The sequence below is a fragment of the Aedes albopictus genome, chromosome 1 (genome assembly GCF_035046485.1).
Source record: "Aedes albopictus strain Foshan chromosome 1, AalbF5, whole genome shotgun sequence".
In the NCBI taxonomy this organism is placed as follows: Eukaryota; Metazoa; Arthropoda; class Insecta; order Diptera; family Culicidae; genus Aedes; species Aedes albopictus.
In genome coordinates, this window is record NC_085136.1 from 125,178,647 (window position 1) to 125,193,755 (window position 15,109).

At 38.0% G+C, this 15,109-nt stretch overlaps 1 long non-coding RNA gene across 2 annotated transcripts; it reads right to left on the reverse strand.

Annotated features, from left to right (window-relative positions):
* Positions 1-12,475: 12,475 nt before the first annotated feature.
* Positions 12,476-14,250, reverse strand: LOC109419849 (uncharacterized). Of its 2 annotated transcripts, XR_002132448.3 has the most exons (3): positions 13,357-14,250; positions 13,178-13,290; positions 12,476-13,113 (listed from the first exon to the last, which is right to left on the reverse strand). It is a non-coding gene; the product is annotated as an uncharacterized LOC109419849 (long non-coding RNA). The 2 variants fall into 2 exon arrangements; XR_009996509.1 differs by having other exon boundaries at positions 12,476-13,290.
* Between the last annotated feature and the right edge of the window lie 859 nt (positions 14,251-15,109).

Consider the following 15,109-nt stretch of genomic DNA (forward strand, 5'->3'; position numbering starts at 1 on the left):
TGCACCATACAGGGGATAGACAAAATGATCGGGACAGGCCAAATTTTCCCTTCTAAAAAAAATTTCAAGTAGGGAATCGCGCTATTTGGGCGGTGGCTTCTATATTCGTCTGTTTTCCACTATAACTCAGTCAATCTTGAACCAATTGACACAATTCTTGGAACACGGAGAGAAATCAAACTAGTTTGAAGCAACCAAAATTTTGGTTGACGTTCAAACTTTGAATTTGGTTGTTCAGAGGTAAACAATTATTTGTTTTAATGTTGAGGTTTTGATCGAAATAAATTATTTTTCCAAGTACTTTTTGCCTACATGATTTGGTTCTTCCAAAGTAATACTCACTTAGATGCAAACCATGATTACAATTTTTATCAGTCGCTGGCTTGTTTGTTTTTACCAAATATTAGGTTGATGAATGTAGTTCATGACTGACAAATACAAAGTAGATCTTAGATTGAATGAACCTAATAAGAGCAATAAAAATAACCTAAAAAATTGGTTGGGCGAAATCCAATCTGAAAACAGGTTCGAAGCAAACTATAATATTAGTTTGTCCACACCACCGTTAGCTGCATCGCGTCAGCCGCACTCTGCCATTTCATTATTGTTGTCATCGTGTCACGGAATTTCCATTGGCGAGCTGGTCGAATGTGTGCGGCCATTTCAGGATTGCCGTATCTCCGGAAAACGACCTCAGAACCATCATCAGCGTACGGGTAAGTTTTATTATTAGTTCATCTGTTTTTTTTTTTTTCTAATTTGCGATGTACTTCCTCCAGAATGGTGCGAGGTGTGACAAGACGCATGCAACCCATGACCGAAGAATCACGGTTCCGGCCGGCTTTTCCATACTACGGTATAATTTAGGAAATCCGACGGCTTTCATCGGCTGAAGACTATGATCCTCCCTGACGAAAGTTTAAGTAGTGGAAATATGTGAAATGCAATGTGAAATGTGAACAAAATAGAGTAAGTAATGCCTATTGTTTTCCTGAAAATAAACGAAATGTCGACCGAAATTCATTGTTTTATTTTTACATTATTTTCAATAAGAAACACGGATTAGATGGAAGAAGGGGGGGGAGAGGAAAGGTAAACAAAGTAATGTCAACAATCTTTTTGTTTAATTTGAGGTGCAGTGTTTGCTTGTTTCAAATTGATTCTTGTTAGGTAGAAACTAAATTATTTGGCTGACATAACCAATGTTTTAGTTTGTTTCGGGAGCTGTCAAAATATAACTACCAACATAATGGTAAATTCAAACAAAATTTAGTTGAATTAACGTATTGAACCCTTAAAACAGTTACATAATAATATAGTTTGCTTTAACCAACGCCGCCATTTGAAGGAAGCAAGATTTTATTTGTGCAAATATCAACCTTGAAATTTGGTTGAATCTTGTTAAATTTTGGTTGCGTTTACCAAATATTTTTCTCCGTGAATGAGGTGAGATAGGTATAGTATCTACCCGTGTACAAAATTTCAAGTCAATCGGTTCAAAATTGACCGAGTTACAGTGGAAAACAGACGAAAATAACAGACGAAGAAAACCACCGCCCAAGTAGCGCGATACCCTAGCTGTGACTTTTAGAAAAGTGCATCAAATATTCTCAAATTTTCACTGTAAGTTGATCAATTAGTTGTATATCAGTGGACAAAATTTGGAAAAGATCAAGCTTTTCTGCACGAAGTTATAAAGATTCTAGAAAAAGATATAATTATCCGATAGCCAACTTTGAGCTGTTATATCCCCGGATTCCGTGAACCGAATGCAATGAAATTTTGACCATTCATGACTTATATAATGAGCTTTGAAAAACTTTTGCACCGATCAGTATGACTCTTGCACAGTTCGATCCGTGTTCATGGTGGCTGTGTTTATAAGTAGAAAAAGTTACGAAAATCAACTAGAAAAGTAAGAAAATTGATAAAGTACTGATTTTTCATGAGCTGGGAAGGAACACACTCGAAATGAAACCAATCTGGAGTGCGGTGATGTTATGAGCACAGTTGTCAAAATACCATAGCTTGGCAAGACAACCTTTGCCGGGACAGCTAGTTTTTCTAATAAAACACCAAATTTTCTAAAACTTCAACATCGTTTCAAAATTCAAGATGCTAATTATAGTTCATTTAAATTCTGTCTAATTGTCTTGAATATAAATATGTTTTGAAGGAAAGTAACAACATACTCGGCAATTATTTGAAAAAGTAATGGGATGCATATTAAGAATAGACCAATTTACTAAAAAATCACAAAATAAATGAAATCGCTATAACTTATTCTCTTGTTAATTATTTCAAGCTGAATCAAACGTTTTTTCATAAATGGTCAAATTTTCATTGCATTCGGTTCATTGAATCCGGAGATATACCTAACAGCTCAAAGTTGACTATCCGATATTTATACCTTTTTCTACACTGAAAAAAGGGACATGGTAATTCTGACTGTATCGAGGGTCAAATTAAAACACTTTTACTACTTGATTTTGGTAGACCATGATTTGTATTTGAAACTACCATGGCAGAGGTTCACTTTACCATGCCCGTTTATGTTTACGTTTGACGGTTGTTTTCAACCATATTTTTTAGATTCTTTTACTATGCGCATTGTTGAATGGCATAGTACATGCAACCATGGATTGGTATATTTTACTATTCGCATAGTTGCATGCAGGTAGTGCTAGTTTCGAGTTTTTTTATATTTTAAAAGTAAAAAAATAGAAATGTAGTTCTATCTTTTAGTTTATTTCGAGGTTTACTTATAATAAAACAGAACAGAAACAGAACAGAAACGTATTATAAATAAATTACTTTTAACCAACGTCATTCCGCTCCAAGCCCACTTCCAATGGATTTCGCACCTATTCTCCTTTCTCTTCCTCCAGTATGAGGAGCCAGCCTTCCGAAACGAACGCCTTATTGCTCCTCAAATTAGGTAATATGCTTTTTGCTTTTCTGGCGGCGGGATGCTTCTCTTGCGGATGCTGGCCAGACAGTCCGGGGGAATGACCTCTCGCTTGAACACAAAACTACCGGGAAACATCGGGATTTCTTCGGCTGGATGTGAATATCTGAGTTGAGCTGTTGTGGCCGAATCACGTTCGTTATTGTGCTTGTTAAAACGGGATGGGCTTGCAGTCGTACCAGGCTTCGAGATTCCGGAGGCATCATAACTAACACACCCGTCGGGTGTGGAAAATCATCAGAATCGTCTTGGTGTACACACTTCGGCTTCGGCGGTTCTTCTGACCATCAGCGGTGTGATAGTGCGAATTCTACGGAACTTATCATACGCTCTCAACTTGACGAGACCTGCAAGAGAAGCTCAATCTGTGAAGCAAAGCGATCAATCAATATTCCGTATACGGAAGTACACTCACCTCTTTCAACCCCTTAGAGTTCTGGAAACTCAGCACTCCTGTTTTCTTGCAAATCTTCCGGATCTTCAATCCCTACAACAAACAAGTTGATAGTGGCCAACTTTAGTCTCTTCGGTTCCAACTTAACTATCACGCGCAAGACTTACTACGGAGAAAACAACGTTATGTATTCGGAATGTCCATTCGATATTTTATGTGGAAAAAATGCTCGGACAAATCTTACTGAAAATTCTAGAACTTTCAAAAGATTGAGGTTGATATTTATTAAAGACGCTGATAAAAACTGGAGTCGGTGAAATTGTTGACAATGCTTATGTTTTGTTTTACTACAAACGTAGTTCGAGAAACCATAGTTATAGTAAAATCAAACAAAAAACGACTTTTTAATCTGACTAATTTGTATTGTGTAGGTAACTATTTTGCTCAATATCAAACCATGGTAAACTCTGCTATTTTTTGGTACACTCAACCGAATAAATAGTAAATTCGACTATTTTTCGGCATGGTAAAAATAAAAATGATGGCATCGTTGTACATACTATGATATTTTTCTCAGTGTAGAATCTTTATTGTCGGGCCGCCACCAAACCGGACTTCGCACAATCAAGTCGCGACGCGACCCAACTCGCGACGTTTTTTAATCATGTAAAAAGTAGTGCGCATCCTTCCCGTTGTTGTCAGCAACACAGCGCACTAGATGCGAAACAGTTGCGACACTTGTAGACTAAGAAAATGGCAATTTTTGATTGAATGTTGGTCTTGATTCCAACCGGATAGACAATATAACTTCGTGCAGAATAGCCCGATCTTTTCCAAATGTTGACCACTGATACATAATTGATTGATTTACTTACAGTGAAAATTTGAGAATATTTGATGCGCTTTTCGAAAAGTTACAGGTAGATGCACATTTTTTGAAAAGTAAAAATTTGTCCTGTCCCGATCATTTTGTCTATCCCCTGTAGAACTGTGAGGCAACGGCGGCAGCAGCAGAGCAGCCATACTAGCGCAGAAAGCCTATACATAGCTAACGCAAGGATTCCCAACCGGTGGTACGCGGCCCCTGCACAGTGGTACACCCCACCCAAGTAAATTTTTCTGAATTTCACTGTGCTGAATGTTTCTGTAACCAACAGGTTCCAATTAATAATTTGCTGGCTCCTCCACAAATCAAATGTTAATTTTTTTCGTATACACCCGAATTGAAACTCACCATATGAGTGAGTATATTCTGTCACTTTCTCGCATTGAGTGTATGACAGACAGGAGGCACTCACGAGTCCCATTACCAGCCCGTTCCACACGGAACGAAAACCCCCGCCGTACAGAGAATGATTTCTCATTCAATACGATATAGATCCGCAGAATGGATATGTTGAACGATTTTACAGCAAAACGAGTTAACTGCGTTCTCTTGAATGAAAATCATCCTGCTATAAAATTAGAAAAAGACACAATTTTCAAATGACTTTTTACTTCGGGTTTGTTGTGATTGATTATCATTACAAAACCAGCTGAAATCATTTCCCTCTTGCTTCATACGGAAAATCATTTAAACATAGAACGAAAATCCCCACCACTCAAAGAATGATTTCTCATTCAATCGTGTGCTCAATCGATCATTTCTGAGCCACCATCGAATGATTTTCGGCACAATTTTGTCGGATTTTTGTTCACTTTTTGTATTATTATTTTCTGCATGTTGTCTGACAATTTTGAAAGGGAAGAATGTGCAAATGAACATACTTCAGAAACAAGCTGAATATATATCATCACAGCCCCATTCAGAAAATCATTCTATTTTAGTTTGGCTTTTCATTCCATTATTGGCGTACCAGTTCAATACAGAAAAACAAATATGGCGGTTGAAGCGGAGTGAAAAGTTTTTCAAGTTGTCGGCAAGAAAGTATTTCAGTTTGATGCTAGTGAATTGTGAGGTGTTTAAAATAGTAGTGGGTTAGAGTCTAGCCCGTCTAGTGACAATTATATAAGGATTATAAACATACATATTGTGTGAAGAATTTTAAATTAAGTGTTTTTCTACGACATACCCAACAAACATTTTTGCTGTACAAGAGTGGAACAAACTACTCTTAAGCAAACTTTGGCTTAAGAAACTGTTGTTCAGCTAGTTCTGTTTCTTGGGTAGTTGGGTCTATTATTATTTTCTAATATTCTAGGAGAAATAATTTCATTACCTTTCCAACTAGTATGAGAGAAATCTGCTTCATTGAATGAATGCCGTTGTGAATGTGATGTGTTCAGGGGGCCAGCGAAAAGCAAAACCCCCGTAGCTCACAACAAAAACACGTTCAAAATTGTTTGTGCTGAAAATTGATGCATTAAAAATTTCTTACTGATTTATTTGCTATCTTCGCGTTGTCGTGTAATTTCGAACGATTGCACGTTAAAATTTGGATAACCCTCTGCTAGTTTTACACGTTTTACTTAGGTAATAACCCAAGCAACACACATGTTATATAGCAGTTAAGCCTGGAGCACATAGCGTCCGTTCCGTCGAGGTTTGCGTTTTTTTGACAGTTTCCCCATGGGAAATGTGTCAAACTACTGTCACGCACACGCAAACGTATGCATTGTGTGGGGCACTTTACGGCAGCGCAAGTTTTGGTTGTATAGAAGTTTATTTTACGTAATTCTAACACAATGTTGAAATAACGTCGAATTAGCTTCTATATAAGCAAAACTTGCGCTGTCGTAACTGTTATATAACATGTGTGTTGCTTGGGAACTTATGGTAATGACTAGTTCGCAAATGTCGTGCACATCCCAGATCTGTCAGAGTGCCCAAAAGTGTCAATTTCCCAAACATGTAAAATTCATGTGGACTACGGCCAAATATAGTATATTAACAATATAGGTCACTTCGTGTTTTCACATACAACGACATGGAGACGCCGTTTACGAATGATTACAGCACCACCTGTTGTCAGAAAAAGTCAATAATTGAATTTTGATCAATTTTAGTTTACCGTGCAAGGTGACATTTCTCGAAAAAAAGATGTTAGGGGTGTCGAAGTTTTTTGTTCCCAAATAATCGATTAATAAATAATCGATTTACAATATAGGTACACAAACAAAATAATATTTCATTAGATGACATCTACGAATATAAATAGTCTACTTATCTGTAAAATACTCAATATCTGTAGAAGAATTTGAATGCTCCCTCATTGTAATGTCACCGAAATCGTTTAACTTCGAAATTTGAAATTTTCACCCTCAGAATTTGTTGAACTTGGCCTCGTAGTGGACACGGTTATACAGTCCGGATTCGCTGGTTAGGTCACGACTATAGATAGTAGAGTAAACATAGATCCGCGGACATCGCTGAGTGAAATGTTTCAAGCGTGTGAATAGTATTTTTCAAGAGTGCGACGGTTGAATATGACGTCATGCGCCCCATTGGTGTTGTTGGAATCATGACGTCATGCTCGTTTGGATACAGATTTTGACAGTTCGTTTGGATACAACGGATTCATCATCACGGATCTATGTTTACTCTACTATCTATAGTCACGACTGCGCCCCGATTAGCGAATCGTGTTCGTTCAGGATTGAGTGTGCAAGAAGAAATGGATTAACTCTCAGAGTGCGTTTTTACATTTGTTTATTTGCCAACGGGCTAGTACGGACTAATGATAAAAACAAAACAATCAACACAATTATTCAGCAATATGCTTCGTCGATACTTGTACACATACACACTCAGACAGATCTCATCAGTCATCATCATTCATCGTTATTATAATTCTAGTACAAGGGGGCTGTTACTACTTTACTCCAACAAAATTTGCTTATATTTTGCCCTGGTGGTTGCTATTTTCCTTTGAAAATGGCTTTTAATGTCATCTTTCTTAATGTCCACGCTGACATACATACATCGGATTGGATAGCTTACAAAAAATCCGGAAGATCACCAACCAACTCTCGCGTTTAGTATCATACAGGTGTATCTACAATGATCGATTTCTCTTCATCGATTTTCCCCTCGGATTATTCCGGGAAATACGACCAATATTCGGATGATCTCTGGGCGTGTTTCAGTAAAGGACTACTAGAACTAGCATCTAAAACAACAAAAACAGCCGAAAATGATTTGCTGGTCAATTTATTAACCAAAGAGAAAGTCGGTGAAAATAAATCGATCATTGTAGATACGCCCGTATGATACAAAGCGCGAGAAGGGCACGTCAAATTTCTTGTGGCAGAGTGCAAGACATTGCATCCATTCCGTGCTTACAAAAAATAAGCTCCGGGACCGGACCTGAGAATGAAAATATTTAAATTCGATTAATTTCGTTGTTCTTCCGAAGTGAACTGTGAGTTTATTCGAATACTGATAGTTTTATTCCGGACTAAGCGGTTTCCTTGCGCCTGCGGCTCAGTTAGCAGCGGTTAGCGACGGTTAGGAACGGATAAATGCGGATTTTCCAATTAGAAAAAGGATATGTCATTCCCCTTGATCTCTCCTAGAGTTTTTTTTTCAGAGATTCATTCAGGAGTTCTTTTTGAAATTCATCCAAGAGTGCCTTCAGAGATTGATTTAAAGTTTTTTTTTTCTGAAATTTCTCCAGAGGTTCTTCGAGGGACCCCCAGGAGTTCCTACTGAAATTACTACAGCAATTTCTTCTGATGTTCCTTCAAGAATTAATTCTAAAAATCCTCAAGAATTCTCTTCATGGATTCGTTAAGAAGTTCCTTACAGGATTTCCTTATAGGAGTTTCTTGGAGTCTTTCTTGGATTCCTGCAGAAGCTCCTTCAACGATTCCCTCAGGAGTTTTTTTTACGAATACCTCCCGGAGTTCCTTCTTGAATTCCTCCAAAGTTGTTTCAGTGATTTATCCAAGAGTTCCTTCAAAAATTCCTCCTTCTGGGAATTTCAACCGGGATTTATACCAGTATTCCTCCAAAAGTTCCTGTTGGAATTCACTCCGTCCTTTAAGGATTTCCACAAGGTCTTCTGGGATGGAGTGACTCTGTAAATCTCCAACGCGATTTTATATGAACAATTTAATTAATATTTTTCGAGGGATCTTTCCAGGATTCCTTCAGAAGTCTTCTCTTTGAAGTATCAAAAATCCTCCAAGAATTATTTTTGTGATTCCTTCCGAGATTTCTATAAATTTGGAATGTCTTCAGAAGTACTTTATCGGGGATTCCCAGAAGGAATAAGTGAATACTAGATTTGTAGTAATGAGTTGGTTTTTTGTATGGTGAGATGCTAAACTCTCCGTTACTGCATTGAAACGGCGATGCTGCCTCAGCAAAACTTTGGGGAACTATGTTATTGAAGTTGCAATAAATGAGAATACAACAACACAGTTACCCAAAGTTTTGCTCAAACAACATCAAATCAGTCTAGCAGTCATAAACCCTTGCTTTTTTATTACCATTATTGCAGTTACCATTTTATCGCAGTAACGGAGAATTTACTTTGTCATTATACAAAAATTCGGCTTATTACTACAAATCTAGTACTTCACTGATTGCGTTTTGTTCATGGAGATATGTAATCCCAGAAGGAACTTTTGAAAAAAAAAACAGAACGAATATCTGGAGGATTTTTTTCAAAACTGCTGGAGAAATTTGATAAGAAAAAATGTTGGAGGATGGAGGAGGTATCTGGAACACTTTCCCTAAGCAATCCCGAAAGGAGTTCTTAAAATAATTCCAGAATTATTTCTACGAAGAATCCCCCAAGAGCTTCTGAAGGAGTCTTGGAGAAAAAATCCAGGGTGCAATTCTTAAAGGGATCCCACAAGGAAATTCTTGTGTAATTTCCGGAGAACTCGCTAATGGCAAGTTCAATTTGGGTCGTCTGGGTTTTAGTCTGTTATGAACGTTTATCAGTTCAAATTTACTTCGCATGTCGCGCGAGTCGCGACTTCGATTTGGTGCTGCGACAATAATATACGCCAAAAATTGTTTAAGAAGAGAGAATTAAATTTGTTCTAATTTGAGTAGTTGAAAAAAATCGATTAATGTTAATGGGCATCCCCAGCATGCAATGACAGTTCGACAGAATAAACGTCATTCGGATAGCGCATGCATTTAGTGTGTAGTAATACCTCTTCTGACGCTTGGTGGCGCCACATTCACTAAAAATCGCCAAAAAATCGTAAGAGTGACCTATATTGTTAATATAGTATTTGATATTACGCCTCCGTCATGGCGCAGCATAGGTAGTGAACTTTTCTTACTTTTTATCGAGTTCTACTCCATACAGAAAAGTAAACTCTCTTCCAGATGCATCTAGAAAAAAAATTACACCGGGGGGAGCGACACTAGTTTTGCCAAGCCGAAAAACCCCAAAAAGCCGAAAAAGTTAAAAAAAAACGGTGAAACCCGCAAAACATTTGCGGATTTTAGCGACTTTTTTGGGCTTTTTTTTAACTTTACTTTGAGGTTTTTTAGCTTCGAAAAGCTAGTGTCGCTCCCCCTGAATTACACGATTAAATTGAGGAGCTTTTGCTATGCCTCTGGTTGGTGATCTTCCGATTTTTTGTAAGCTATTCAATCCGATATCAGCGTGGGCATCAAGAATGATGATATTAAAAACCATTGCATTGTCAAAGGAAAATAGCAATAAGCTATTTTACGAGACGTTCTACCGGTGGGCCGCTCATTGTTATTGTTTACATTTGATGTTTTTGTTTTCGCGAAAAGTGGCATAACATGTGGTGAGCGCTGATCAGATTTTTGCTGGCAGAGATGTTTCGGTTTCTAATGCGACATGTATCAATCCAATCCCCCGAGCTGTATGATGTCACTAGCAGATGAAAAAACATCCCCACGGTTCACGGATATTAATTATAGTGGGCGGATTGACGCATTTTTGCAGATAAATGAACCCCGTTTATATGGGCCCGTATCACATGTTATGCTAGCGAAAATGTAAATAAATGGGCCCACCGGTTGGGCTTCAAAACTGGTAAACATTCAAAAAACAGCTGATTTGAAACGTCTCATAAAATGCCTTATCACCAGGGCAAAATATAAGTTAGTTTTGAGGGTGAAAAAATAAAATTTTGATGTTAAACGATTTCGGGGACGTCACATTCAGGATGCATTCAAATTCTTGTATAGATGTATTCGAAGCTGTCATTTAATGAAATATCATTTAGTTTGCGTATACTGTAAATCAATTATTTATTGATCGATTATTTGGGAACAAAAAACTTCGACACCCCTAACATCATTTTCGAGAAATGTCGCATTACACGGTAAATTAAAATGGATCAAAATACAATTATTGTCTTTTTCTGACAACAGGTGCTGTAAGGGAAGATTAAATTATTACGTCCATCGTTTTTCAGGATTTCTGGACCCCCCCTCCCCCCTCTGTCACGCACTTTTCCTATACCCAATACACGTACTGTCACACTTTTCTAGACCCCCCCCCCCCTCCCCCAAATGTTGGACGTAATTTTTGAACGTTCCCTAATCATTCGTCAACGGTGTCTCCATGTCGTTGTATGTGAAATCGTGAAGTGACCTATATTGTTAATATATAGGGTGCGGGCACCGGTTTTGGCCAGTCTAAGGGAAATCATTTTTTTTAAAATAATCAATAATCCAATGAAAACTACCAATGTGTTAAATGGAAGGTTTCGATCTATACTTTATTAGAAAAATGCAGAAATCAAGCTAATACTTGATTTTTGTATTAAAAGTGCCACTGGCCAAAATAGAAGCATTGCCGCAGTTTTAGCCATATTCTCAGTTTTGGTTTCTATTTTGGCCAATCACGTGTATTTCTTATGGGAGTGGCCAAATTAGAAGCACCCTGGCCAAAATAGATATATGGGAGCTGATTTTTTAAGGAAAATTATTTTTTTCTTCCAGTTTTTAATGAAAATGGATGGTTTTCACAGCTGTAATCATCATATTATATTAGAACCTACTAGTAAAAAATAAATTTATGCCGATTTAGATCGTAACAGGCTGAATACCGCACTATGGCCAAAACTCCGGGCTGGCCAAAACTGAAGCTTCTACCCTAGTATATTTGCTAAATACCATCTGGATGTGTGATGTTTGCATGGATAAGTTCCGAAAGAAGAGAGACAGCATTTGGCACGAACCTGCTATCGATGCGAAGACAATCGAAGATGACGTGAAAGAGCTGAAAAGTACTGTCACAGGCATATTGGATTCTCTTTCGAAAATTATGACAACAACGACTTCTACGGACGGTGCTAAACTATTATGCCTCTCAAGAAAAATCAGATTATCTGCCTCTGGCTTCTGATTTTAGCGCGACAGTCACTAATCATAACAGCGTCACCAGATATAAAAGTATATAATTCCATTATATGGGGTTTGATAGCAAGAACACTCATTCCACTGAGCCACTCTTGCCGTTCGTCACAAATACATTCAAAAACATCTGTCACTTCGCGAAATCCACGTGCTTTTGTTTTTGGCGGGAACACTTTTTCTTTTGTTTTGCCTTCCCGCATAACCATGAACAATACTAGTACTGTTCACCATACTGTTAGCAACTATTTACTACAGTACCTCAACAGTATCGTATAACATCCAGAGTAACAATAACTCAACCGTACCATGAACGTTTTCAACAGTTTCACAGACGGTTCTCGGGCAAATTACAATATGGGGAATAGGCGGTTAAGTTATGTTACCATAAAAAAACGCCGATTTTCTCGAACAAAATTTTTCGTAAACAGTTTGTCAGAAGGTCAGTGTACTATCCATTTTTTCATCCCTTTCACTGTAAACCAATCAGTTTATGCACAGTTTAACATTAAACTTGCAATAAAAACGAACGATGTATGTGTTATTGTTGATTAATGGTTTTTCAGGGTATTTTAACCTTATGTCATATTGTTCCATTGTATTTGAACCACTTAAAAAGAAATAATAAATTAATTAAATCAAAGGGAATGATGGTTCCGATTCTAAGTAAAAAAATCCAAAAAGGCAGCATAACCGTCACAATGTTAAGGTTGTAGTGGTTATATTGATTCATAACACACATATTTGGATTTTTTTTTTACATAGAAACGGAACTATCATTCTCTTAATAAAAAACAAACTATCAATTAAATTTGGATGCTCATCTAATTAGTCGTTTTATTAGTTATTTAGTAGTTTATCCAGCTTCACTTGCACCATCGGCATCTCCATGTTGTTCGGCGTTGGAGTTTGGCGTTTCCAAGAGCATTTTGTACGCGAGCCGGTGAGTTCTTAAAACCTTAAAACCATACGTTCATTGACCGCACGTCTGAACACCGGCATAGTTGTTGAACCGACACTTATCAGTCCTTGCCATATTTTCCTCTTGTCGGCTGGTTCCTCTTCGCGTCGGAATCCGAAGAATCTATGTCGGACGATTCCAGATTTTTCTTTGAAGAATGTCTTCATTTTGCCGGTGGTTTTACTTATTTCGCCTCACTAGAATCTCCACTTGTCTTTCTTCTTGGCTGAAGCTGGTTGCTGGCAGCCGCGACAGCAACGGTTAATTAGAGCAGGACACTTGGAGATTCACCAAGGTTTCACTGGTGGAACTTCTTCGATACAGCTGTAGATTTCGCTGGTGCTGACCTGGATTCTTCCTCGCGGTCGTCTGAACTATCCTCTGATGGCTCTTCCTCTTTTGCTGGCACCGTCGTTGCAGTGAGAGTAGCCTAGATGCTACAATCGGTTGACCAAATCCGAGCGGGTTATCCGGCCTGTGAGCAATTCCTACAAATAGGATGAAAACATCAAAATTTGAACAAATAATGAAATGTTTGGAGAAAAACCTTACCTCCTCATAACGCTGTTCCAAGTAGTCACGGATGTTGTCGGATCTGATTCGAATCAGGTCAGTTTGCCTATTCTCGGCCTATTCGGCACCGATCTTCCGACGATTTTCTGCGACTGGAAATGACACAAAGGGTATTTTGATTAAAGTTTATTATCCGATCCACAAAAAGTTCATCTCACCAATAAGATCCTGTTCCTTCCGAGGTTCCTTCTAGGTGGAAGCTGCATCGTTATTTTATTAGTGGACTAGTGAAATTTGTTTCTCGGATTTACGTTTTTCCGCGACGATGGTTATTTATTTTCACTGTTGTTATTCGAATCTCGCGTAACATTTGAGAAGGTCCTAACTTATAATACGCTCAATGTAATCAAAATCTTGATTTTTTTTTAATTTTCATTCAAAGTTAAGCTGCAATCAACTGAATTAAACTATTATAGAGCTTACGAATAGAAAACAATATTGTAAAAATATTTGGCTTTGCAATTACAAGTGTTAAAGTTATTTTGCAAAAATAAATAAAAATATACAATTGGAAAGAGATAATATATATATATATATATATAAACAATTAATAATACAATTAATAAATACAATTGAAAAGAGAAAAAGTAATACTCGTGTACAATTTTCATTAAGTTTGCGATTTTTAGATAACAGACCTTTGTGAAACATTTGACGAGAAATAAAGAAACAACCACGATGCATGTTCAATAAAGTCGATCACAATTACAGACACGTGCAACTCTTTGCCATACTGTTTAACAAAAGTAATGTATAGTGAAATGTTCTGGTGTGAGTGTGCTGCGCAAGCATAAGAACCAACCGTATGATATAATGTGATTTCATATTGCCACCGTTTAATTCGAGCTCACATTTGCATATCATTTGACAATGTATGCACACTATGGTATATTGTTAATGCTTGGTATAGGTTATCTTATCTGTTATTTATGGTGTCTGGCTTTTAGTTTCATATTGTTTAACCTAAGAACAACAATCTGTGATACATCCACCATACTATTTAAAACATGTTTACTGTTTGGAATGTATGGCAGATTGTATTTCTCTATGCGGGTTGCGACTGTCATGCGGCGGTATGCCTTGTGAGCGTACGACCGCCGCAGGACTCTAATAAAAGATAAGCGCGACAATAGTGCATTCAACACCGAACTCGTCATACAGACCCTCCGATGGACCGATCGGATGTGTAACCAACGAAGAGTGCGTGCAACGATTGCGAGATACTACAAACGGCGATACCTTCTCTTTGTTTTTGTCGAACATCGATGCATGCGTTACCGAATGGGATATTCATCGAATGGTATCCCGTGCTCTTGGCGCTCACGAATCCGAACGCTGGGATGTAATAAAATTAACAAAGTATTGGAGCTCCATGAGAACTTTAGACTTCGTCTCATTTAAAGTGACAATGAACGTAAAATGGAAAAATCGAGCACTTGATCAATCAACGTGGCCCGTAAATATAAGGTTCAGAGAGTTCGTAAATAAGCACAATGACACTTGGCGACCGACTTGTTGAATACCGTCTACCCTCGTTGGTTTGACCGCATCTAATCTGAACACTTTTTAATTTAACCCCCTCTAATCTGCACATCGTTCAAACTAAAAATGGTTCAAACGTCATTTTGCTCATGGAACGGGGTGAAACGGAACGCAGAACCAAAACAAAACAGCAAAAAGGGTAACCATCAGTGTGATTTTGGATGCCCACAGGGTTACTAGAAGTTCAAATTAAAAATGAACCCCGTTGGTTTGCATGTGGTGTCGTTCAAACCAACGGGGGTAGACGGTATGTAACAATACATTGTATTGTCGGGCCGCCACCAAACCGGACGTCGCACAATCGAGTCGCGACGCGACCCAACTCGCGCCGTTTTGGAATCATGTCAAAAGTAGTGCGCATCCTTCCCG